This window comes from Pleurodeles waltl, chromosome 12, assembly GCF_031143425.1.
Source record: "Pleurodeles waltl isolate 20211129_DDA chromosome 12, aPleWal1.hap1.20221129, whole genome shotgun sequence".
Lineage (NCBI taxonomy): Eukaryota > Metazoa > Chordata > Amphibia > Caudata > Salamandridae > Pleurodeles > Pleurodeles waltl.
Window position 1 is genome coordinate 257,289,935 of NC_090451.1, and position 26,706 is coordinate 257,316,640.

A 26,706-nucleotide genomic window follows, 5' to 3' on the forward strand; every position below is an offset into this window, starting at 1 on the left:
GCACTTTACCACTGCTAGCCAGTGGTAAAGTGCATGTGCCCTCTGCCTAAAACATGGTAACTTTGGCTTATCCATGATTGGTATATTTAGTTTAATTATAAGTCCCTAGACCTGTGTGTGCTGTTTCAAACTGCCATGTCGACCTGGCAAGTTAACACTCTTGCCAGGCCCAAACCTTCCTTTTGTATACATATGTCACCCCTAAGGTAGGCCCTAGACAACCCAAGGGCAGTATGCAGTGTATTTAAAAAGTAGGACATGTATGTTTATGTCCTAGTAGTGAAAAACACAAATTCATTGTTCACTACTGCAAGGTCTACCTCTCCAATAGGATAGCATAGGGATTACACTATTACATTTTTTAAGTGTTGTTTTGAATTAAGAAGAGATGGGACCCCCAAGTTTGGTGTCTCTGGAATCCCAATTTAAAATTTCAACTTATGGTGAAGTTGGATTTTGCATTGTAATTCTGAAAATGCCACTTTTCGAAAGTTAGCATTTGCTTACTTAAAGCATCTGGTGTCTTCTGCCTGTCTCTGAATCCATGTCTAGGAGGGTGACAGCTGAGCTCTTGTGCAATTTCTCTAGACACACACAATTGGTGGGTCATCTACAGCCTGATGGGCCATCTGGGGCAGGATGGGAGGTAGGAGCTGACAATACACCTAAATAGGCTGTGTCCTGATCCCATACAAAGGGCTGCATAACCCTCTGTTGTGAGTCTGGAGCCACGGCAGGAAGGGCAGAGACTCTATGCGCCTCAAAGACCTCACTTTGAATTTTACCCCACTTCAAAGGCACCACTGGCTATAAGAACTAGATCTTAGACTGCACCAACTCAGTACACTTCTGGACCTGTGGGTACTCTTCCAGGAAGAGGACTGTTGTACTGTGGAAAAGACACCCACTCTGCTGAACTCATGCTCTACTATGCTGACCCGCTGCTCTCCTTGCTTGGTAGTGATAAGGACAGGACCTGAAACTCTCCAGCTCATAACCAAAGTGACTGCAAGGGCATGTTGGCTTGCCTCCTGATCTTCTGAAATCTCAAGGACGTCAAAGACTTCTCTTCATCTTGCAACAGCACCATGACTTTGCTTGCTCAAAGTTTTGCCCTGCCAAGTTGTGCCAAACCAGTCCTGGGCCCTTTGAAGTGAGTATAAAGTGTTGCCACTGCCAAAACCTGCGAATTAATGCCATTGTATTGATCAGAACTGGCACATTTTGTCAACATCAGGGCAGTGCGCGCTCTATTGGCGACTAGAATGCAAAAACCCAGCACTCTCAAAACAATGTAATTTATGCATTGTGCTGATATGTTGTTGTTTAACCTTTTGCATTGCAGAGTTCAATCCTGAAGACGTATTTTTAATGTGCTTACAAATGCTGTTCATTTGCAATGTATTGCTGCAGGCTTTCAGAGTGTGTTAGGGTGTGGTCCCTTTCCAGGCCCTTCTAGAGACTTTCCCTGCAACATGCCTGGGTGTGGTTGTGGGCTGGGCCAAGACTCTATAAAAAGGAGCCAGCCCAGCCCCAAGTGCTCACTATTCAGAAGTCCCAGTGCAGAGCAGCAGCTACTTCCTGAGCTCCTGTCCCGGTGGCCTATTTGATCTTCCAGACATCTGACTTTCATTCTTCATTTGGAAATCCTTGTTCTGGGCGGTAAGACGGTGGTTGGGCTGGCCTCCCGACACCGTTATCGAGAACTCTCATGTTCTTGGGCCTAATTCTTCTATGATTTGACAGAGTACTTTGCTCGTGTGAAATATGCTTTTGAGTGTTTGTGACATTTGCAGGGTGACTTGCGAATCGGCAAGATGCGCAATTCGTTTCATGATAATTTAATCTTGTTATTCATTGCACGCTACCATTTCTTGACAGTTGCATGGTGGCTTAAGAATCGGCAAGACGCGCAATTCGTTTTATGGTGTTTTAACGTTGTTGTTCATTGCGCGCTACTATCTCTTGACATTTACATGGTGGCATAAGAATCGGCAAAAGACGTGCAATTCGTTTCATTGTACTTTGATCTTGTTATTCATTGTGAGCTGTTAGTTCTTGGCATTTACATTGTGGTTTACGAATCGGCAAGACGTGCAATTCGTTTAATGATGATTTGACTTTGATGTTCATTGCGTACTACCATTTCTTGGCTTTTTACATGGTGACACTCGAATCGGAAAGACGCACGATTCTCTCCTCTAGTTTAATTCATGTTGTTTATTGTATGCCACTGTTCTAAGATATTTATCATGTAATATTCGAGTTGACAAGTTATGTGATTTGTTTTTCCTGAATCCATATTGTGTTATTCATGGTGCACAATCCTTTTATGGTGTTTACTATATATATATATATATATATATATATATATATATATATATATATATATATAAATATATATATATATATAAATCTACAATATGCGCAATTTGTGTTGAAACATTTTAAGAGTACACAGAAGATCAGAGTTTCTAGATCCAATATTGTATGGTCCTAGTATGCATTCTCAAAAAAGGATTTATATGACTGGTTTAAAATGTAGTCAGAATGTTTTTCTGATTCTCATGTAAAGGAAAGTACTTGAATAAGAAAGTTTTCATTTAATCCATCTTGATTCCCTTACAGGTATTCGTCCATCTTGAAACTTAGTCATTTTAAACTTAATTCTTAGATTGTTCATGTTTTCAGAATGACTATGCTTAGAATCATAGTCAAGTATTGATTTCAGAAGATATAACTTTCATATTGTGTGTTCTAACCTTTTTCTTACTACAGGTCTCCTTCCCAGCTGTTTCTCTTCCTAATCCCCTCTTCCCCTCTTGAACTCTCTTAGCCTCTGTGATTTATCTATCAGAGTCTTGGAGCTGTTCAGTGGTGGACGTGTTGGGAACGTGCGCAGACCCCGAGGATCTGGTGACTCTGACACATTTCCATCGACACATCGTATGCTACTAGCGGGCCTGCAGAACTGGTTGTGACACCCACATGAGTAGCCCTGTGAACATGTCTCAGACCTGCCAACGCAGTTTTCTCTGTGTGCAGTGTTAAACTGCCAATTGGACCAGGCAAGTGTACCCACTTGCCAGGCCCAAACCTTCTCTTTTACTACATTTAAGGCACCCCAAGGTAGGCCCTAGGTAGCCCTAAGGTGAGACATGTACTGATGTGTTTTACATGTCCTAACAGTGGCCCATCTCTCTCATAGGTTAACATGGAGGCTGCCTTTAATTAATCTTAAAGTCCAGTTTCCATTTGAGAGCAGATGGAGATGTGAAGTTTGTGGTCTCTGAATTAAAATTTAAAAATACATCTTTTGGTGAAGTTGTTATTTAAATGGTTTGTTTGAAAATGCCACTTTTAGAAGTTGGGCATTTTCTCGCTTAAATCATTCTGGGCCTCTGCCTGCTTGTGTATTCCACGTCTGGGTCACACTGACAGTTGGGATGTTATGAATTCCCTCTAGACAGTGACACAAAGGGAGCTGGAGTGCAGCCCAGGGTGTAGCCTGCATAGCCTGCATATCCTGATGGGCCATCTGAGCTAGAGTGGAGTGGAGGGAGGGGTGGTCACTTACACTTGAGAGGGCTGTGCCTGCCCTCAAACAATGCAGTCTCCTACCCCCTGCAGTGTGTCTGGGGCCAAGCCTGGGCATGGCAGGATGTTGTGAACAACAGAGGCTTTCCTTTGAAGTATACCTACTTACTTCAAAGGCAGAAAGGGGTATAAGTAATGGACCCAAACCCCCAGACTTTTAGAATCTTTCTGGATCAAGGGAAACCTCTGCCAAGGAGAAGAGGTGAAGAGCTAGATGAGGAGTACTGGCCCTTTGCTGGGTTGGCCTGCAATTTCTGCTTCTGGCTTAAAAGAGAGCAAAGGGTGAACACTGTTGTGTATCCTGCTTGAGAGAGTTCTTTAAGGGCTTGGAGTAGAGCTTGCCTCCTGTTGGAAGCCTCACTGATACCAAAGACTTCAGTTTCATCTGCCTGCAGCACTGGGAACTGTGTATTCTGTGCTGTTGAAAAGAAAAATCCACCGAAACGCCACTAATGATGCCACTGGCCTGCACCGTGACCTGCCGACGCTGCATGGAGCTACACTGCCCCACTTCACACCGCATCCTTGGTCTCACCAGCGTCACCATCTGACAACACCACAGAGCAGCTGCTTGCACCGTGAACTGTGGGCCCCGCAAACCAACATCGCCTTGCTCACACTGCTCCCTGGGCATCCCCGCCGCCGCCACTCCTACGGACACCGGCGCCGCTGCCTGTACGGTGGCCTCTGGATACCGCTCGTGAGGTACACGAAGCACCGTCCCCCTCCCGCACCACAGCCTGGTCCACTGACACCAGCACCATGGACTCCAGTGTCGTCACCAGTTGTGCCTGTCTGCACATGACCCGTGGATGCCACACGGAGACAGTTCCGCGCCGCACAGCCGTCTTGGGCCTACCGCCGACAGGGCTTCAGCAACAATGACGCTGCTGCCTGCACCGTGAATTGGTGACACTTTATGATGCACTGCCCTGCTTCACAGCGCAGCCCTGGTCTAATCGATGCTTCGGGATGCCATCAACGAGCCGCTGCCTGCACCGTGACCTGCGGACACCGCATGTCGAATCATCCCACTTTGCACAACTGCCCGACGTCATCCATGCCAGCACTCCTGACTCCATCAGCCCGGAGTTCGATCCACAACGTGTGTGACTTTAAGGGGCCGATGACCCTTGCACTGACCTCCAGAACCGACACCGTGACACCAGTGACACCGCTCTCCGGAAATCATTGCGAGGATAATGACGCCCTGCAAATAATAAGGTACTGTTTGCAGGTCTTTCGGACACCGTAGCTGACCCACGATGCCACGGGTGGCTTGAACCTTTGGTTTTATGGATCACAATGCAGTGATAGCCCCAGGTGGAGCTATCGACTTCAAGGAACTGACTTTTTAAGTAATTCTTGCAAAATTCATATCTTATTTATTGTATGTTGGATTTTTATCACATTTGGTGTTGTTTCATATAGATAAATATTAGCTATTTTTCTAATACCGGTGTGGTGTCCTTTTGTAGTGTTTTCACGTATTACTGTGTGTTATGTGCAAATGCTTTACACATTGCTTCTGAGATAAGCCTGACTGCTCGTGCCATGCTACCAAGGGGGCGAGCAGGGGTTATCGGAGCGGGTATCTCCCTTATCATGACTAGAGTGAGGGTCCCTACTTGGATAGGGTGCAAACCGACTGCCAAATAGATACCCCATTTCTAACATTTTTGAAAAAGAGACAATCATAGTTAATGATAAAATACTAAAATGTCATTTAAAGCCTGGTCTGCCCTGCTGTCCCTTCACACATGGTTAATTAGTTAATAGTCATCTATTTATCACTTTACTTCGACTTTCTGACAAAAAAACAGCATTACCCTGGGACCCACGGTAGCCCTGGCAAAATTGGTCTACCCAGCCTCTTCCTTTCGTTCTCTCTCCTCTCTGCTGTAATTTTCTGTTGGAGATTAAATAAGGGACATTCCTCCATTGGCTTCAGCCCACCACAGAAATGCTCCATGGATTAAACGGGCAGTAGTCACCGACATATAATTATGTTTATTTTAAGTTTATTTTGTTCTATGAGCGCTTGAAGAGCGACAAGCTTTCATTAAAGCTCTACTGTGCTGAGCTACAATATTAAAGAATAGTCATTGTGCATTAAGGTGGATATTTCCTGCAGCACAATTTAGAGGAAAAGCCTAAGGTGCTCTAAACAATGTTGGGAGGTTCGAAATATGAAAGGAAAACCGAAGAGTGGTAAGTTCTTACCTGATATAAACTATTGACAACATTGATTTAATTACAGTAACCAGCAGAGCTCCCTGGCTGAATTAAAATCCAGTTGCCTGTTTGTCTACTTGTCAGTAAAAATATTGACAAATTTTTTTAAATCGCCTTTGCATGGACTTTAAGACACTCCTTTCAACCCTTTTGCACTTCTGGAAAACATTCCTTCCAATTCCTCTAATTTGTTAACACATATTTTCCAAAACAAATTCATTATGCAAGACTGCCTTCTACAAATAGTTTATGTTTGAGAATGACTACATAATGTTTTGTTATATTTGTGTATTACTGCATAATACTGCTTGTTGGTGTGGATATTAGTATGATTTTTTATGTTGTTTTTTTATGTTGTGCTAGGTGAAGTGACTTTTTATGATGTCAATATTTACGTACCAGGGGACATACATTATGCTTCCCTCACTATGATGTTCTGCTTGCATACTGACTTTGGGCCTGATTTAAAACTTGGCAGAGGGTTACTCCAGCACAATGATGACGAATATCTTGTCCACTGAAATCTAAATCCCATCCTATCCTATTGGATTTAGATTTCGGTGGAAGAGATATCTGTCATGCTTGTGATGGAGTAACCCCTCCACCAGTTCTAAATCAGGAACTTTAGGCATGATTTAGATCTCAGCAGAGGGGTTACTCCGTCAACAGTGACGAATATCATGTCCGTCAAAACCCAAATACCATTGTTTTCCATGGTATTTAGATTTCGGTGGACGGGATATCCGTCACCGTTGTGAAGGATTAAACCCTCTACCGAGATCTAAATCAGGTCCTTAGCTATTAGACTGGCTTTTCCAAATAGAATATCATGATGCAAGTTTGTAATCCCTACATAAGGTTTTTGAAGACATTGGGCTGATTCTCAGATGCGTTATGAATACGGTAATTAGTACTTTAAGAGTACTCTTTTACGTACTCTTACATGCCTTTTCAATCCCATTCCCTATCTTTAACAGTGCAAAGAGGCCGTGGTCCACTATATTTGTACTCATTTTATAAGAATATTTCAGTTTTATGCCCAGTTTTATTTCTAGGGCCAGTTCAAAAAGGCATGATACCAAGACAAACACCGCAAGAGTATAGCGTTATGTGCTACAAAATGCCAATGCGAATAGATTCCATTGGGTTTTCTGTGCTGCTCATTTATTTATACAAAAAAAATACTGCCGTGTGCGGCTTGAACATCCAGTAAAAATATGGTAAGTGATGTATGCTTTAAAATTGTGTGTTTACCTGTTATTCTTTAAACAGAAATATTTCGGTATGAATGTCTCTGTCACACAGAAGCTTGAAATTTCAGTATTTCGACGTCCTGCTTTCTCGATCGGACTGTACACTGGGCTGCTTGAGGACACATGTACAGCCGACAGCCTTGTTTAATTAGAAAGGAAACCTGACATTTGCAGTGTTTGGACAAGACCGAAAAAGCAGAGAGCAAACCGAGATCTTATTTTGATTCTTACAGATAGAGAATAATTTATTGAGCTAAAAAAGGAAATGTCTCTGTACTTATGATGGATTAAAGGCGCTTTAGAGTCAGAAGTATACACAGGATTCAACACTGCACTAAAGATTCCACGGTAATTCGCAAGCACACTCGGGCCCACATTACGAATTGTCCCGTTAATTGTGATGTGTGCCATAACTCTTGTCACTATACATATCGCGGTTAAGACTTTGGGGGCTAACACCACAACTAAACAGTTTCTCTTCAATACATTTTGGCAGGTTAAACTTAATGAAATATTTTTGATTGCAAAATACCCAGTAATTATCAGAGACTTGCAAAATAGTTATATTACTCCTCATTAGCAAAGATAACTGGTAATATCAAGTTATTAATTTGGCTTAGTAAATTCTGACCCATTGTGGGTTTGATTTGGTTCTAAATATTTCCAGACTAAGGGGGTCATTCCGACCCCGGCGCCCGCCTGGCGGGAACCACCAAAAGACCGTACCGCGGTCAAATGACCGCGGCGGTCATTCTGACTTTCCCGCTGGGCCGGCGGGCGACCGCCAGAAGGCCGCACGCCGGCCCAGCGGGAAAGCCCCTTCAACAATGAATTCGGAGCCGGCGGAGTTGAAGGGGTGCGACGGGTGCAGTGGCACCCGTCGCGATTTTCAGTGTCTGCACAGCAGACACTGAAAATCTTTATGGGGCCCTGTTAGGGGGCCCCTGCACTGCCCATGCCTGTGGCATGGGCAGTGCAGGGGCCCCCAGGGGCCCCACGACACCCGTTCCCGCCATCCTGTTCCTGGCGGTATTTACCGCCAGGACCAGGATGCGGGAAGGGGGTCGGAATCCCCATGGCGGTGCTGCAAGCAGCGCCGCCATGGCGGATTCGTTGGGCCAGGGGTAAACCGGCGGGAAACCGCTGGTTGCCCTTTTCTGACCGCGGCTTTCCGCCGCGGTCAGAATGGCCCTGGAAGCACTGCCAGCCTGTTGACGGTGCTTCCGCGGTCCCCGGCCCTGGCGGTCATGGACTGCCAGGGTCGGAATGACCCCCTAAGTGCCTCATTACGACTTTGGTGACCTTTTCGCAAGACCGCCCCAGTGGCGGCCACCAAAAGACTGCCATGGTGGCAGTAATCTGACCGCCGTATTAAGAGTCATTCACTGAAGACTGCCAAAAAACAGCCACAAATCCAACACTGCCGGGACACTGGAGGGAGGGAAACAGGTGGTTCCAGCACCAGCACCGCCAGCCCGACAACTTTCCACCCACCATATTCTGACCCACAAATCACCACTGTGGTTCTACCATTGTGGAAAATCAGTGCGGTCCGAACCGCTGCCCTCAAGAACTCACCTCAGATAAAACACACCACCACATTGGACAGTCCGAATACCCTACACCTGACACACATACACACACCAGACACACCCACTTACAGCACTATATAACACCCCCCCCACACAATCGACAATCCTTTGCGACAAAAACCATATACACAGACAGCGGGGACACACAAATTAATTACTTAGCACATATACACCATAGGCACGTATATACTTCAAACTCAGCACACAACACACAAGTGCACACTCAACACTATACACACATCACAACTACACACAAACACCGCAATCAACCACCAAACACACACCCAAACACCCCCGCCCCACCAAGCACCCTAGACTGCACCCTGACATACACAACACCCACTCCACCCACAACACAACCACCATGTCCAGTCAAAAGCACCCACGCTTCACTGGCAGATGGGTTAAGGATCATGGTCGATGAAATCATCAGGATAGAGCCACAACTGTTTGGAGCACAGGTGCAGCAAACATTCATTGCCAGGAAAATGGAGTTATGGCAGAGAATAGTCCATAGGGTCAACTCAGTGGGCAACCATCTACGCACAAGGAAGGACATCAGGAAGAGGTGGAATGACTTAAGGGAAAGGTGTGTTCCATGACATCCAGACACCAAATTGCCATGCTGAAGACTGGCGGTGGGCCCCCACCTCCTTCCCCAGAGTTCATATCGTGGGAAGAGAAGACAAAGGGCCTGACTGGAATATCCAGAAGACTGGACTCTGGTGAGTAACTAACATTCCCTTGGCACTAAATCATACGATCCAGCATGCCTCCTCACCACCCAATCACTCCCCGGTTCACCCTATCTTCCGCTACATCTCCCACCTCATCATCTAATTACGCTGTCCTGCATGCCACACCACTACCCAGTCCCAATACCCACACAGTCCCTGTCAAGTGCATGAATAGCACTGCCAATCACAATCACTACAACTCCCACAATGCACCTGCCCATCTCCATCAAAACCTGCAATGTGCACCTCACATCACATCTCTTGCATGTATGACTGTTGCACCAGCTACACCAACTGGATGCGTCAACTGAGGACCACTACATGGCAATGACAGCCAGGCGATGGCACAAGACAATACCAAACAATGCCAAACACAGACACTGCACTGTCACTAAACCTAAGGGCCATTAATCCAGATCAACAACTCAGAAATGGACTGAATATGGGCTTGTATTTAAGAAGGGATACTCCATGCACGACATGCACTGACAGGACAAGCAACCTTGTATACACATACATAACCCCCTCCCATTTGGACACCATTCTGCAATCCATAGCCATGCTCACTCACAACTAGCAAGCCTGAATTGCTGCATGCTAAAAGGGCACACCTGTCAAGTGAACCATCACACAGTAACAGAACCCACCCACCAACCTAAAGTTACCAAGGCTGACTGACAACAACTCCTACTGAGCATGGTACATATGTCACAATCCAACATCTACAAACTGTGCTAGCAGTGCTGCACCAGTCATTGCCATTGCTGGGAATCAAGTCAAGCCACTGTATGCATCAGACAAACACACAACCATTCACACCTCCATCATGTAACCCTCTCTCATTCCATACAACTGTACCCCTGCCAGTCCCACCATGGAGAGGATGCCAGAGACTGCCAGCCCTCCTCAGACTGAAGGCCCCAATGAGGACAAAGCTGGTGGTTGTCTGGTCAGTTACGACCTACCTGGCCCATCTGGGACCCCTGGTCAGTCTCCCACTCCCTGTCTCACCCTGCACACATCAAACCCCTACACCCCCACCCTGTGGCACCAACATCACAGCCAACCCTTTGTCCCCAAACCTGTGTCCCAAGAACTGTTCAATCAAAAGTGTGTCCCACAGTGCAGGGACCAGAGTCGACCCCTCACATCCAAGACAAAGAAGGTTCTGTTTACACTGGGAGTGTGCACATAATGCCAGGCATACAAGCACATGGGGGGAGGGTGTGTCGGAGGGAACCCATGGGCCAGAGGATGCGGCACCCAAGGCAGTCACCTGACCAGAAAGCCATCTCCCAAGTTCTGGGAGCATACCATCAATCCAAGGACAGGATGGACCAGATCAACATGTTGGGGGAAAACCAAAGGCTACAGAGGGAATACCACCAGGAGGTCATGCAGCAGTGGCAGGCCCACAGTGCCACCATGGCCTCCATTTCAGGGCTGCTTAAGGACATTAACATCACTATGCATGCTTCCTCTATCCACCCGCAGGCCCCTTCCACTAGCCACGTCACATCTGAGCCATCAACATCTGCAGCAGCTAGTGGAATGGAGGCCCCGCCAGGGGAACCACAGCCCCCAGGCACCCCTCCTTCTGTAGCTGAAGAGCCCCCTGCAAACGTGGACTTCCATCCAGACCTCCAGCTGCAGCTGATGCCAAGACAAAACCCACTGCCAGGAAGTGACCCTCTCTCCTGATGTTTTCTCCCTTGAGTGCCACTGAGACACCCTGTTGACAGTTTAATGACTTTTCCCCATTTTCCTATGGCCCTTGGACAATGGACCTGTGCTACCCACAGCTGTGCCACCTACTCTGATTTCAACCACCATGACCCCACTCATCCCCTGTGTGACAGCTAATGCACAATATACACTGTAGATCACAGCAAATGCATATGTGTCTTTATTTGCATATGTTCACAAGTTTAGTCAGCAATATGTTATGGGGGTATGCCCCCCTCAACCAACAGGCCCTGTAATGGACAGCAGAGGGAGGCATCCTCTGCAGGAGACACAGAACAACAGACATGTCCCGGGGCAGGTGTAAAGGAGTCACTAGTCCAGCCACTCACCAATCAATCAATCAATCAATCAGAAATTTTTAAAGCGCACTACTCACCCGTGAGGGTCTCAAGGCGCTAAGGAGGGTAGGGGGAGAAGGTGGAGGGGAGGTGCTGATACTAGTCGAACAGCCTGGTCTTGAGAAGTTTCCTGAAGGTAAGGAGGTCTTTGGTCTGGCGCAGGTGGGTTGTAAGAGTGTTCCACATTTGGGCAGGGAGGTGTGAAAATGATCTACCGCCGGTTGTAGTTCTGCAGACACGTGGGACGGTTGCGAGGGCGAGGTCAGTGGAGCGGAGATGCCTGGTCGGGTGTAGAAGGAGAGTCATTTGTTGAGGTATTCTGGTCCGGTGTTGTGCAGTGCTTTGTGAGCGTGGGTGAGGAGTTTGAAGGTGATTCTCTTGTTGACTGGGAGCCAGTGCAGGTTTTTCAGGTGGTCTGTGATGTGGCAGTGGCAGGGGATGTCCAGGATGAGGCGTTCTGGATGTGTTGCACCCTCTTCTGGAGTTTCCAGAGAATATCCACTGATCAAACTCTTCTGGAGTTTCCAGAGAATATCCACTTATCAAACCTGCAAAAAGACCATGATGGAGACTTCCATCAGGATAGCAGGCATGATGGCACACAAAGCACATATGTAGTTCATAGTTTTCATGCCCAGTGTGGATTGTCAGCTAAACAGGGCACAACAGATGTCACTTCTACATCACCTGTCTCAGGGAATACATCACAAAACACTGTAGCTGGCATCTGTCATGGGCTAATCTCTACTCTGTAATTAGTTACCAAAGGCTAATGAACATGAATGCCTCAAGCAATATAAAGTTGTGGCAAAGATTCCCAGTACACCTTTACTTGCTCGAATGACATGAGAACAGAAGAATGATGGACACATAGCACAATACAGGCCTGCCCATAGGAAATGTGATTCTTGCAACCTGCATAGAGTACACATGGTAGAGAATAGACACTGTAACTCTGTGCCTTACATGCAATCAGTCACCCCCCACAACACACACATAGGGATAAGAACACATTACACCATCACTGATTAATCTAATCAGGAGGACCACTAATACCAAACAATGTGGACATACAAGACTTGCAAGTACACACACAACATACCTGTATGTTACTGGAAGGACTGAGGGATGAGCTATGTTCTGTAGTCAGCTGCACCTTATTCATCTTCCTCCTCATCACTTTCGATGTTTGTATTTACAGCCACTTGTCCAGCTGCCTCCTCATCATCAGTTAGTAATGGTATCTGACATCTCAGGGCTAAATTGTGGAGCGTGCAGCAGGCAACTACGTTCTGCCATGCCTTTTGGGGAGTGTAGTGGATGGCGCCTCCAGAGAGGTTCAGGCACCTGAATCTTGCCTTCAGTTGGCCAAATGTCCTTTCAATTACATACTTCGTCCAGCCGTGGGACTCATTGAAATGGAGCTCCCCTTCTGTGGCAGGGTACCTCACTGGTGTCAACAGCCAGGGAAGGTTAGGATAGCCAGACTCAACTGTGTGCACAGAGGTGGGACCTGTTACAATACAAGTACAGACACAGGGAAGATTGTGATGACAGGTGCCAAAACAGAAACACACATCCAAATGCATACATATCAATGACCCAAGCCCTCTTTCTCTGTAGACGTGCCATCATGTGTGGAACATTGGTGTTCCTCAGAAAGAAGGAGTCATGCACAGACCCTGGAAACTTGGCTGTCACTTGGGAGATGTACTGGTCTGCGACACACAGTACCTGAACACTGATGGAGTGGTAGTTTTTCCTGTTTCTAAGCACCTGTTTATTGGCACTCAGAGGAACCAAAGCTATATGGGTGCCATCTATGGCCCCTATCACATGAGGGATATGTCCCATCTTATTGAAGTCTGCCTTCACAAAGGCCAAATCCACACATTGGCGGAACCTGATGTAGCTGTCCAGATGTTTCAAGAAAGCCCACAGTACATCATTCAAAACAATACTTAATATGGGCTGTGATATCCCTGCTACCAAGCCCACTGTATTCTGAAAGGAGCCTGTGGCAAGAAAGTGTAGCACTGACAGGACTTGGGCTGTGGGAGGGATGGCATAAGGATTATGTATGGCAGGCAAAAGATCTGGCTCCAACTTGGTACAAAGATCCTTGATGGTATGACAATTAAGACAACAGGTCTGAATGATATGCCTATCCTCCAGGGTTGCAAGGTCGACTAGCGGACTGTACACTGGTGCATGTCTCAGTCTCCTTCTGATGGGCCACCTAGGATAGAGAGGAGAGAATGTACAATGTGAGAAGCACTCCACACATGTCACTTGAACATGTCTTCATCGCACACACTTAACACTGTAGACATGCCTTGCACTGCTGACACACACTGTATTGTGCATGCTGTGCAGCATGGTCGCCATCCTTGCTGCACATTGCTGACTCTGATCACAGTTTATGACACACATCACTTGTGTAATGTTCCATTTCTGGTACACTGAGCTGTCCGACACTGAGCATCTATGTAGTCATGCTATATACCTAAATGGCTACACTGCCTATGAGGCTACTAGCAACTGGACATGCATGTCATGTGACAACTGGCCATATGGCGTCATTGTGTCATGCATGTCACATGTATCAGCCTAACCATGATGGCATAACATAGGCCTGCTATGCATTCTGGTAAAAAATCTGTATATTGTGCACTTACATTGGTGCAGCAAGGCATGTTATGTGCATTAAATGGCAGTCGCCTGTCGTGTTGCACATGACAGTTGGAAGTGGCCTAGGTATGCCGGCGTATGTCATCATGGCAGTAGGCAGTCGCAACCGCCGTGCAACTTCTCTTTGGTTAACATTGCTGCCTATGGGGGACTAGGCCACTTGCGATCACCGCCGGTGGTGGCGGTCCTGTATGCAGCGGCAGTGATTGCCATTTTCTGCAGCAATGCTCACTTGGCTTTTGACAGTCTTGCAAGCAAGACCTCCACAATGTGAGCTGCTGTGTACTGTCTCTGGGAGCCATCATGCCACATCCTGCAGGTGATAGTACCCCAACCTTCACCCAAGAAGAGCTGGAGAAGCTGGCGGAAGGGGTCCTACCCCTGTATGAACAGATGTATGGGGCACCAGTGGGGCAGGTGAGCCCAATGCCGCAGTCATGTGTGATGGACTGTGTGTGAGGGTGAATGGCATAAGTGTGGTGGTCTGGGAGTACATGCATGCAGGGTGCATGGAGTTAAGGCGTGCAAACCGTGACAATGGGTATGTGTGGGCATTTGGTGAGTCTGCTCTTTATAGTCCACTGCTGTTAGTATGGTGCCAATCTACATGACTTTCTCCTTCTGTCTGTGTCACCCTTGCAAGTAAATGCACATCAGAAAAAACTGATCTGACGGGGGTCAATGCCAGGCGGAGCACACAGTGTCACAAGCAGTGGGAGGACCGGAGACCCTGGGCCCGGAAGACCACTGAAGTACAGCTAGGGATGTCCTTCCAAAACCAAAAACACCCCACCCCCCCAACCCCACCCCAAAACCTAAAACCCCCTAACCCCCCACCCCCTCCCCAAAACCAAAAACGCCCCACCCCCCCAACCCCACCCCAAAACCTAAAACCCCCTCCCCAAAACCAAAAACACCCCACCCCCCCAACCCCACCCCAAAACCTAAACCCACCACTTACCTTCGCCAACTCCCTTCTTTGTACCTTAACCATGCATGTTCGTTGTTCAGAACATGCGTAGTTAAGGCACAAAAATACGAAGTCGTGGTTAAAAAAAGCGTTGTTACACTTTCGTTAACCACGACTTTCGTAATAAAAAAGTCGTAAAAAAGGATGTTTCCTTATCTGTTGTGCCTGGCTTGCATGTTGTGTGTGTGGCTCTGCCATTTGACCCGCTTTCATTGCTGTGTATTGTGTGTAGGATGTGTTTGTGTTTGTTACATGCATGTGTGTCTGTGAATTATGTAAGGTTTGTGTAGAGATGTGTAATGGTGGTATTGTGTGCCCTTGTGTGGTTGTGTGTGCGGACATGTGTGTGGTGGTGGCTATTTCATATGCATTGTGTGTGGTGTGTGCGTAGTGTGACATATGCTTCATTGTATTGCAGTGTGATTGGTTGTGTGATGTTGTTACGTGTTGTTGTAAGTATGTGTTGCCATGAGGAGGTGTGCAGTGAGATTGCTTGGCAAAGCATTTGTATAGTTGCAGTTGTGGTGTCATTGTGTCACTCTGTGGTGTTGTGCATGATTGTGATGTACAGTGCTGGTACCGTGGGTGTGTGTCTTGGTGTGTGCATAGCATGTGTATGTTGGCCGTGATGTGTGTCGCACAGGTGTGTGTAGTATGGGTGTGTATGTGTATGTAGGTGTGTGTTCATAAGGGTGGGTGTGTACTTGTGTGTGTGGCCGTCCTGAATGTGAATGTTATGTGCGCATGGGAATTGATGCCTCTCCCTCCAGTGTCCGGTTGGTGTGTGTACTTACGTTTGCTGTCTTTGTTGATGGTTCTGGAGTCGTTATGCAAGTGGAAAGACTTCTAGTTCTGGTTCCATGGCAGCTCCAGCCAGGTAGGTGTTCCTGAAGGTGAGTGTTTCCTTTCATAGTGTTCGTTTCTGCCAGGGTTTTGGTGGTGGTGTGACCGCGGCGGAAACCTTGGCGGTGTGCAGTCTTGTAATGTGTCCAGTGGAAACATGGTCCCTGCCAATCTGAAGGTACCTACAGCTGTGCCCGACTGTCTGACTGCACTGGTGGTACTGACTGTGGTTTTGCTGTGTTCTGTTGGGAACACCGCCATTGTCATAATTTGGCGGTCTTCACCACCGGGCCATCGGCGGTACGTGCACCGCCGCTAACCTGGCGGTCCTGTGACCACAAAAGTCGGAATGACCCCCTATGTGACTTGATAAATTCAAACCAGAATATGCAAATATAAACGTTTCAATCATTACAAGTTTCTCTACAGATTTACCTTTAACATCACGTTCAGGTGTACTATTCATGTTTTGTTTACCTTATATGAATAAAAGGGAGATAGATGTTATACAGGCTCACATGTTGTATTAGGAACAATAGTTCCTTGCCCCTGTTGCAGTGTAATGTACTAATGAATGTATATGTGTGAAAGTGCAAGTAACAATTTGCATTTGTGCTTGTATTGCTATGTGATGCTGGCTCAGATAGTGAATGGGTAAGCACTCTTGTCTCAAAGAATTTCTATCATTACCACCTATTTTAATGATGTTTGGGTACAAGACCACGTCTCAAACTATTACTGTTTGGGGTTTTCTCTAGGGGTGTGTGAAATCTGCATAATTTGCACAGTCAAAAGGGCTACCCCCAGAGGTGAATAAATCTAGGCCATCGTTCAGTGGTACCCAGGGCTCAGTGGTACCCAGAGGTGTGGAAAACTCAAAGCCCACAACAGAAAAAATACCAAGACGTGTACACAACTCTCAAGTCAAAAGGAAATCGCTAGCTTAGTAGTGGACAATTTAGGTACTGAGTGTGACATCTGTTCAACACCTGCTCCCGCCTCATCCTACCTGGAGGGACTCTAAGTGCCAGGATTCATTGGTGCCGTCTGCTGCCTGGGGGCTGGTGTTCCACCAACGTGGGCTCTATAAAACGCGCCGCGCACCGCCGCCGCTGTTCCTGCTCCCGCCTCGTCCTTCCTGGAGGGACTATAAGTCCCAGGATTCATTGGTGCCGTCTGCTGCCTGGAGGCTGTTGTTACACCAACGCGGGTGTTATAAAGTGCGCTGCGCACCGCCACCACAGTTCCTGCTCCCGCCTCGTCCTACCTGGAGGGACTCTCAGTCCCAGGATTCATTGGTGCTCTCTGCTGCCTGGGGGCTGGTGTTCCACCAACACGGGCGCTATAAAGATTGCCACGCGCTGCGCACTGCCACCGCAGTTCGTGCTCCCGCCTCGTCCTACCTGGAGGGACTCTAAGTCCCAGGATTAATTGGTGCCGTCTGCTGCTTGGGGGCTGGTGTTCCACCAACACGGGTGCTATAAAGCGCACCTCGCACCGCCGCTACGTGGGACACACCCGGGCAAAGCATGGGCCAAGGGCGGACCCGTCTGCGCCCATAAGAGTCTGTTTGAGGCTGGGCTGGGCTCCCCCTCTGGGCCCTTAAGTATGGCATTGGGTCCCTTCTGCACCTGCGATTGTTAAAGTAACATTTTGCATTCGTGCTGAGCATTTCCACTTATAATGGGGAAGCGCAAGGCGAGTGGTAGTCCCACTCTGGGCCATGTTAAGCCGAAGATTCCAAAACTTATTAAAGTCACGCAACCTCTTTCAAACTGTGTAACTAAAGAGATTGATAATTTAATTGAAGAAGTGGAACTGATTTTAAATAAAAAATAGAGAAATCCACGGAAAGGGCTGAGGACGGGCACCCTTATTCCGTTTTTAACTGCCGGACCCGAAATAAAAAACGACTTACAACCTACTAGTGCCTTTCACCAGGTGCTGGCTTTCCAAAGCACTTCTATGTATGCCAGCCCCTCCACACATCATGCAACTTATTCTATATCCGAAGTTCCAAAAACAGCTCCCTTGTTCTAATCGCTTTTCTTCATTGGAAACACAAGACTTGGACCATCCCCAAACAATCCCTACTCTACCACTGCCTTTTGCTATTCTATCTTTATCTAAATTTGAGAGCGACCCTCCTTAAGAGGACTTAACAGCTTTGGTGATCAGCGTAAAGAATGAGGTAGGAGAGCTGAAAATCCTAATGGCAGAAATTCTCAATTCCCTCAAACTTACTTATCAACAAGGCCTTGCACTGGCTACATCATGTTAGAGGTTGCGGTTCAATTATTCATGCGGATATACTATCAGCTGACCGCTTAAGCGGTCCATCTGGTGACTGGGACTTTATAAAACTTAATCTTACTAGCCCCCAGTTGGTAAAGGGTTTGTTGCATATGGAAGCATGTAATCACACAAGAAAGGAAACTGCTATTTTTCTTAGTGACAGCTGGCCCGTTTCTGGCATTGTGAGGCCGAACTCTCCATCAACCATGGCCTCCATGACACCGAGCAACATCCCGGGACACTATGGTGGTCATTACAACCCTGGCGGACGGTGTTAAAGTGGCGGTAAGACCGCCAACAGGCTGGGGGTAAAAAAAATTAAATTACGACTGTGGCGGAAACTGCCAACAAAGACAGCCACTTTAACACTCCGACCGCCACGGTGGTACAGACAAACAGCTTGGCGGTCACCGCCAACAGACAGGCGGAAGACAAAGTACCGCCCACAGTATCACAACCTACCAATCCGCCACCTTTTCCGGGGTGGATTCACCGCGGACAAAAACACGGCGGAAACAGGACTTCGAATGGAAAACGTTCACCTCTACACACCCCACGAGGAATCTGAACGTCATGGAACCAGAGCTGCACATCCTGCCAGCCCTTATCTTCTTGCTCCTCTACCAGGAGCACAAACGCCGGCGGCGAAGACAACGGGGAGTACTGCACCTACGACACAGGAGAGGGGGGAGGCAAAAAACAGGGACATGCACACGCAACACGCAACACTCCCACCCCCACCCTCACCCACTACAACACACACACCAATACAGCATGATACATTACAGTTACACCCCCGAACCCTCCCAGAAGAATGCAAAGACAAAAGGAAATGAGTGTAACCATTGTAATATATTAAAATCAAGTACGCAAAAATATATATATACACCATAAACAAAATATACACCAAGCTTAGTAGTCCAGGTAGTGCTCCAATGAAGTCCTTGGAACACTGGGCCCACACGGTATGGGCGAGGTCCACACAAGATCCCCGACCATGACGGAGAGAACACTGCAGGGGCATCAGAGAGCAAGAAAAAAGGCACCTCAGGGGGACGTAAAGGGGGGCACCTCAGCCGGTTGAGTGCACAACGCCAAATCCACGAGAGGGCCACATGCCCACTGTTCAATCCTGGGGAGTGCAAAGCCACAGTCTTTCAAGTCTATACAGTGGGTGGGTTGCCCACTGTTCCATCCTGGGGAGTGCAAAGCCACAGTCTCTCAAGTCTCTACAGCCGGTGGGTTGCCCACTGTTCCATCCTGGGGAGTGCAAAGCCACAGTCTCTCAAGTCTATACAGTGGGTGGGTTGCCCACTGTCCCATCCTGGGGAGTGCAAAGCCACAGTCTCTCATGTCTATACAGTGGGTGGGTTGCCCACTGTTCCATCCTGGGGAGTGCAAAGCCACAGTCTTTCAAGTCTATACAGTGGGTGGGTTGCCCACTGTTCCATCCTGGGGAGTGCAAAGCCACAGTCTCTCAAGTGGATAACAGTCTCCACTGGTTCTGGAGGGGGCATGGTGCCTAGAGTGCTTCATCCTGCTAAGGACAGAGGTAGTGGATAACAGTCTCCAATGGTTCTGGAGGAGGCATGGTGCCCAGAGTGCTTCATCCTGCTAAGGAAAGAGGTAGTGGATGTCTTTCTCCACTGGTTCTGGAGTGGGCATGGTGCCCAGAGTGCTTCATCCTGCTAAGGACAGAGGTATTGGATGTCTTTCACCACTGGTTCTGGAGGGGGCATGGTGCCCAGAGTGCTTCGTCCTGCTAAGGACCAAGGTAGTGGATGACAATCTCCACTGGTTCTGGAGGGGGCATGGTGCCCAGAGTGCTTCATCCTGCTCTTGACGGACTCAGTAGCGTCAGTGCCCTTGGCGCTCATGGGCCAGCGGTGCTTGAGGCGGTGGTGCCCTGTTCAGCGGTGCTTGTAGCGGCGGTGCTTGAGGCGGCGGTGCCCTGTTCAGCAGTGCTTGTAGTGGCGGTGGCCTGTTCAGCGATGCTTGTAGCCGCGGTGCCCTGTTCAGCAGTGCTTGTAGTGGCGGTGCCCTGTTCGGCGGTGCTTGAGGCGGCGGGCTGCTTTGCAGTGACTCAGTTGCTCTAGGTCCTCTCTAGCCCAGCGGGGCTTGTGCTGGCGGTCCTCTCTAGCCCAGCGCAGCTTGTGCTGGCGGTCCTCTCTTGCCCAGCGGGGCTTGTGCTGGCCGTCGTGTCTGGCCCAGCGGGACTGGTGCTGGCGGTCCTTCATGGCCCAGCAGGGCTGGTGGTGGCGGTCCTCTCTAGCCCAGTGGGGCTTGTGTTGGAGGTCCTCTTTAGCCCAGCGGGGCTTGAGCTGGCGGTGGCCTCCTGGCAGCGGGGATGATGGCGGTGACCTCTTGGGCAGCAGGCCAGGTGCTGGCGGTGGCCTCCTGGGCAGCGGGGATGATGGCGGTGGCCTCCTGGGCAGCGGGGATGATGGCGGTGGCCTCTTGGGCAGCAGGGCAGGTGCTGGCGGTGGCCTCCTGGGCAGCGGGGATGATGGCGGTGGCCTCCTGGGCAGCAGGGATGATGGCAGTGGCCTCCTGGGCAGCGGGGATGATGGCAGTGGCCTCTTGGGCAGCAGGGCAGGTGCTTGCGGTGGCCTCCTGGGCAGTGGGGATGATGGCGGTGGCCTCCTGGGCAGCGGGGATGATGGCGGTGGCCTATTGGGCAGCAGGGCAGGTGCTGGCGGTGGCCTCCTGTGCAGCGGGGATGATGGCCTCCTGGGCAGCGGGGATGATGGCGGTGGCCTCTTGGACAGCAGGGCAGGTGCTGGCGGTGGCCTCCTGGGCAGCAGGAATGATGGCAGTGGCCTCCTGGGCAGCGGGGATGATGGCGGGCTTCTCCGCCGTGCTGCTCTTCCCAGACTTGCTGGGTTTCTTGTGGCCCTTCCCCACCTTGGAAGGTGTCGCAGCTGACTCCACACTCCCACCGGGACCCCTGGGAGCGGCTTTGGTGGCTGGAGTCTTCCCCCTCTCCCGCCGGGCACTGGCCAACTTTGATGCTTGACAGGTGGGGGACTGTCCGTGCTGTGGCTCCGTGCCACACTGGCTTCCCTGGTGGCCGGAGCACTCCAGATTCTGGTGACTACAGGCACCAGTGGTCCCGGAGATGTTGTGGCTGAGGTGCTAGGTTGGGACCTGGAGAGTCGGGCCCTAGGAGACGGACGGGGTGGGGGAGGTGTGGGAAAGAGGTCAAGGTTGGAGAGGAAAAGTTTTTTGGAGACACTGGGACGGGTAGCTGGAGGGGGTTTGGGAGTGGAGGAAGAGGTTGTGGTTGGAGGAAGTGTTCGTTTGTTGACTTTGGGTGAAGGTGCATGCGCTGGAAGCTGTCGTGAGGTGGATGGCTATTGGGTGGGTGTGTGCCTGCGTTTGTGTATCTTGGGAGGTGGCGTCACAGACACACTGGGAGAGGACACAGGGGATGAGTGAATGGTAGTGGGGGTGGTGGCTGCACGTGAGCGGGGTGTGGTGGTGTGTGTGCTGGTGATGGCAGTAGTGGCTGTAGATGTAGTGCATGAAGGTGTGAGTGTAGACGAGACTGGTAGGGAGGAGGGAGACGAGGAGGAGGGGGACACAGTGGAGGCAGTGGATGTTGGTGTGTCTGGATGTGTGTGGTGCTTATGTTTGCCAGAGCTTCCCTTGTGTGTTGACGTGTGTGAATGATGGTCTGAAGGTGTGCTTGGGATAGGCTGGGGTACAGGGGATTGGGTCTGGGTGGAGGAAGTTGGAGGGGGAGGCTAGAGAAGGGGACAGCGGCTGCCATCAGTGCTGAGGCCAGAGTCTGAAAAGCTCGCTGAAGGGCCGCCTGACCAGAATGAATGCCCTCCACGAATGCATTTGTTTGTTGAAACTGCCTTTCTACACCCTGGATGGCATTCAAAATGGTAGACTGCCCAACAGTGAGTGACCTGAGGAGGTCAATGGCCTCCTCACTGAGGGCAGCAGGGGTGACTGGGGCAGGGCCTGAGATGCCTGGGGCGAAGGTGATGCCCACCCTCCTGGGTGAGCGGGCACGGGGCAAAGGCTGTGGGGCTGCTGGGAGGGCGGTGCTGATAGGGGGGGCGGCTGTACCTGTAGATGCAGGGGGCACAGATGTTGCCGCCACCACAAGGGAGCTCCCATCAGAGGACGAGTCCGTGTCGCTGGTGTCAGCTCCTGTCCCCGCCGTGGAGCGCCCCTCGCCCTCCGTCCCACTGGTGAACTCCGAGACTGTAGTGTCACCCTCCAGGGCCATGTGGGATGCAGCTCCCTCGTGCTCCGGTGCCACTGCTCCTCTGCCTGATGATGCTAATGCACACAAGAACAGGGAGACCACAAAAAGGGGGGGACGACAGAAGAAAGACATGTTGAGTGCATGCATTACCGCTACCGTTGGCGGACACGACAGACACAGAAGCCCCAGGCACTATGCTGCGCTCTTGGGCTCCACTGTTCAATCCCTGGGAAATGGCCTACAAGGCTATGGATGACATCTGTACACACGGATTACACATGGGCATGACTAGGTGTACTTGGCACTCTACAGAGGTGGGGTGGGGTACCACATGGCCTGCCTTACGGAGGGACCTTGCCTACTAAACTGGCCCTAACCTAGGGAAACCGACAGCCCACCTCCCCCACACAGACACCTCCACTGCGCGCAAAATGAGCAGGATGAGAGTGTACTCACCCCGTTGTGGCTGCTGTGATGCCCTCAAGCACCCATCCAACTCTGGGTACGCCGCCGCCGGGATCCTGAACATCAGGGGGGTCATGGTGCGACGGGCACCCCTCCCACGCTGGGAGGCCATCCCCAGCTGAGCCTCCGCCGTCTTCTTGCTCCAGCGGCGATTGTCCTCCCATTTTTTCCGGCAGTGGGTGCTCCGTCTGTGGTAGACCCCCAGGTTCCGGACGTCCTTGGCGATGGCACGGCCAAATATCTTTTTTCTGGTGGGCGCTGACCTACATGAATTGTACAGGGGGAAGAGAAATGTTATTACCAACTGCACCGTCACAGTCATTGGCCCCCATCACTACCCTTGCCGTGTGGCACATGCATTCATCATCGTTTCATGCACGCCTCAATCTCCCCCCCGATCTTTCATCCACCCCACTTCACACAGGCATAGCCCATGCAGCATGCTCCCAGTGTACTTACCTGTTTGTCTGGAGGACCGTAGAGTAGCGTGCCCTGGGGGAGGTCCCCATCCACGAGTTTCTCCAACTCCTCTGATGTGAAGGCAGAGGCCCTTTCCCCAGTCACTCGAGCCATTGTCTCTTCCAGACCGAGGTCACAGCAGCACTTGCAGTGTAGGTCCTCTCCTGTCGAAGATCAGGTATCGAGTGATTGAACAGATAGAAAATGGAGGTCACGTCCGCAGCGGTGCGTACCGTCACCGCCAGCGTACATCGTCATTGGCTCCTGTAGGGTCCAATCTTAACCAATGCAGCATTGCACCGCGGTCTTCGACCTCCTATCGCGACGGTGTACAACGCCAGCGCAGTTACCTTCCATCCCATTGTCTCACTTTACAGGTCAGGCAGCCGCCATTCCAGGGGCCCACATGGCTTAATTTTTAACTGCGTCACACAGACCTAGGCCTAGACTCAACACACATACAGGCCACTTTTCGGATTATGAATGGGGTTCTGTGTAAGCTGTGGGTACGTACCTCTGAGTTGGTTGACTCTGTCCTCGCTTTTTTCCTTCATAGGCACCGTCCGCTGGGACATGTGAGGAGATGACGGCATCCTCCGGTGTACCGACCACTGGTGGACCTGTCGACAATGGAGGAAAGACATGTGATCATCACCTACAGGCTTAACTGTGCCACAATCCACAAACTGTGTGCCCAGCTGGGATCAGACCTGATGTCAGCTATCTGCCATCCCACAGGAATCCCCCCTCAAGTGCAGGTGCTGTCAGTGCTCCATTTCCTTGCAAGTGGGTCATTTCAAACAACAGTGGCCACAGCATCAGGGATTTCCCAGCCTATGTTTTCCAACGTGTTGTCCAGAGTGTTGTCTGCCCTGCTGAACCACATGCGGAGCCACATAATTTTCCCTCAGGTGGAGGATTTGCCAACAGTGAAAGGTGAATTCTATGCCCTGGGACATATCCCCAACATCATAGGTGCCATTGATGGGACACATGTGGCTTTGGTCCCCCCGCAGGAGTGAACAGGTGTACAGAAACATGAATGTGCAGATGGTGTGTTTGGCAGACCAGTACGTCTCCCATGTGAATGCCAAGTTCCCTTGCTCAGTGCATGACGCCTACATCGTGCAGAATAGCAGCATCCCTTATGTGATGGGGCAACTACAGAGGCACCGTGTGTGGCTATTAGGTGAGCAACTGGAAGCAAGACAGTGGGAATGGTTGTCTGGGTCTGGGGATATCCCTACAGGTTAGTGTGTGTCTAACAGTTGTCCCTCGCCATTTGCAGGTGACTCTGGTTACCCCAACCTGTCATGGCTACTGACCCCAGTGAGGAATCCCAGGACAAGGGCAGAGGAACGCTACAATGAGGCCCATGGGCGAACTCGGCGGATTATTGAACGGACCTTCGGCCTCCTGAAGGCCAGGTTCAGGTGCCACCATATGTCCTGTGGATCCCTATTCTACTCACCAAAGAAGGTGTGCCAGTTCATCGTGGCCTGCTGTATGCTTCACAATTTAGCTTTGCGACAACAGGTGCCTTTTCTGCAGGAGGATGCTCCAGATGGCGGTGTTGTTGCAGCTGTGGAGCCTGTGGACAGTGAAGACGAGAAAGCAGAAGAAGAGGACATGGACAACAGGAACTCGGTGATCCTGCAATATTTCCAGTGAGACACAGGTAAGAGTACAGACCTGCCTACTACATGTACTTTAACACTACTACCTCTCTACTGTCTGTCGTTTTCACCCAGTGTATGGTCACTGAGTTGTGACTTTCCCTTACGATTTCACAGATGTGGGTCCTACTGTGTGACATCTGCTTTGTTTCCTCATGGACTAGAGCTGTATGACATAGATATGTTGACATTACAATTGAAAGAGCATTTTGTCACTGTAATTGCTAATACACAATTTCAAAATCACAGACTGACTCCAGATTGTTTTGTGCTTCAAGGGTGATTATTTAAGTGCTCAATATTGAAGGGGGTTGTAAAATGGTAAGGGGTGTTGGTGGAGGAATGTCCATGGCAGAGTCCAGTCTATTAGTCTCACAGGTGCATTTCCCAAATGGGCATAGGAAGTGGAGCTGGGGCAGTTGAGGTTGGACAGGGTGACAAAGTGGGACAGAAAGATGACATTCAGGGTGGTCTCATTTCTTGGCGGGGGTCTTGGCATCGTTCTCTGTCTTTGTCCTGGATCTCAGGGACCATTTGCGGGGTGGTTCTCCCTCTGCGGGGGGTGGGGTGCTGGTGTGGTGGTCCTGTGGCGGGCGTCCTGTCCACTAGCGCCGCCAGAGGTGGTGGGCAGTTCATCGTCCATGCTGTCTGGGGCCACTTGTTGTGCCACAGTGTCCCTCCTGGTGTTGAGTACTTCCTTCAGCACCCCTACGGTGGGGCCCAGGGTGGAATTGATGCTTCTGAGTTCTTCCCTGAAGCCCAAATACTGTTGTCCTGCAGGCACTGGGTCTCCTGAAACTTGGCCAGTACCGTTGCCATTGTCTCCTGGGAGTGGTGGTAGGCTCCAATGATGGAGGAGAGGGCCTCTTGGAGAGTGGGTTCCCTTGGCCTGTCCGCCCCCTGTCACACAGCAGCCCTCCCAGTTCCCCTGTTTTTCTGTGCCTCCGTCCCCTGGACCGTGTGCCCACTACCACTGTCCCCAGGTCCCTGTTGTTGTTGGGGTGGTGGGTTAGCCTGGGTTCCCTGTAGTGGTGGACACACTGCTGATTGACGTGTCCTGGGGACAGAGGTATGGGCCCGCTGGGTGGGTGCTGTGCTGGTGTTTCCAGAGGGTGGAAGCTCTGTAGTGCCCTGTGACTGTGTGATGGGAACCGACTGTCCAGAGGTGCCCGATGGGCCGGGCTGGTCATCTAGATCCAGTTGGACAGAGGTGCTGTCATCACTGTGGGCCTCTTCTGTTGGTGGTGTGGACATGTGTGGACCCTCCTGTCCGGTGACGTTGGGTAGGGGTCCCGCAGGGGTTTAAAAGGATGTTTATCACATCTGTGTGTGCCATGGTGTGCAATGGGTGGGTGACCGTGTACCCCAGTGCTTGCATTCCTGTGTGGGACCTTGTGTGATGATGGTTTAGGGGGTTGTATGGGTATGTGCAGTGGGCATGCTTTGGTGATGGGTGTCCATGCTTTGGTGTTGCATGCAGGGCTTGGTGTTGGGATGGGTGGTTTGTGATATTGGGACATTTGTGAGGAGTTGGAGTGATGGGGGTGAGGGTGAGGGTGGGGGTATGTGATGGCATGCAGGTAGGGT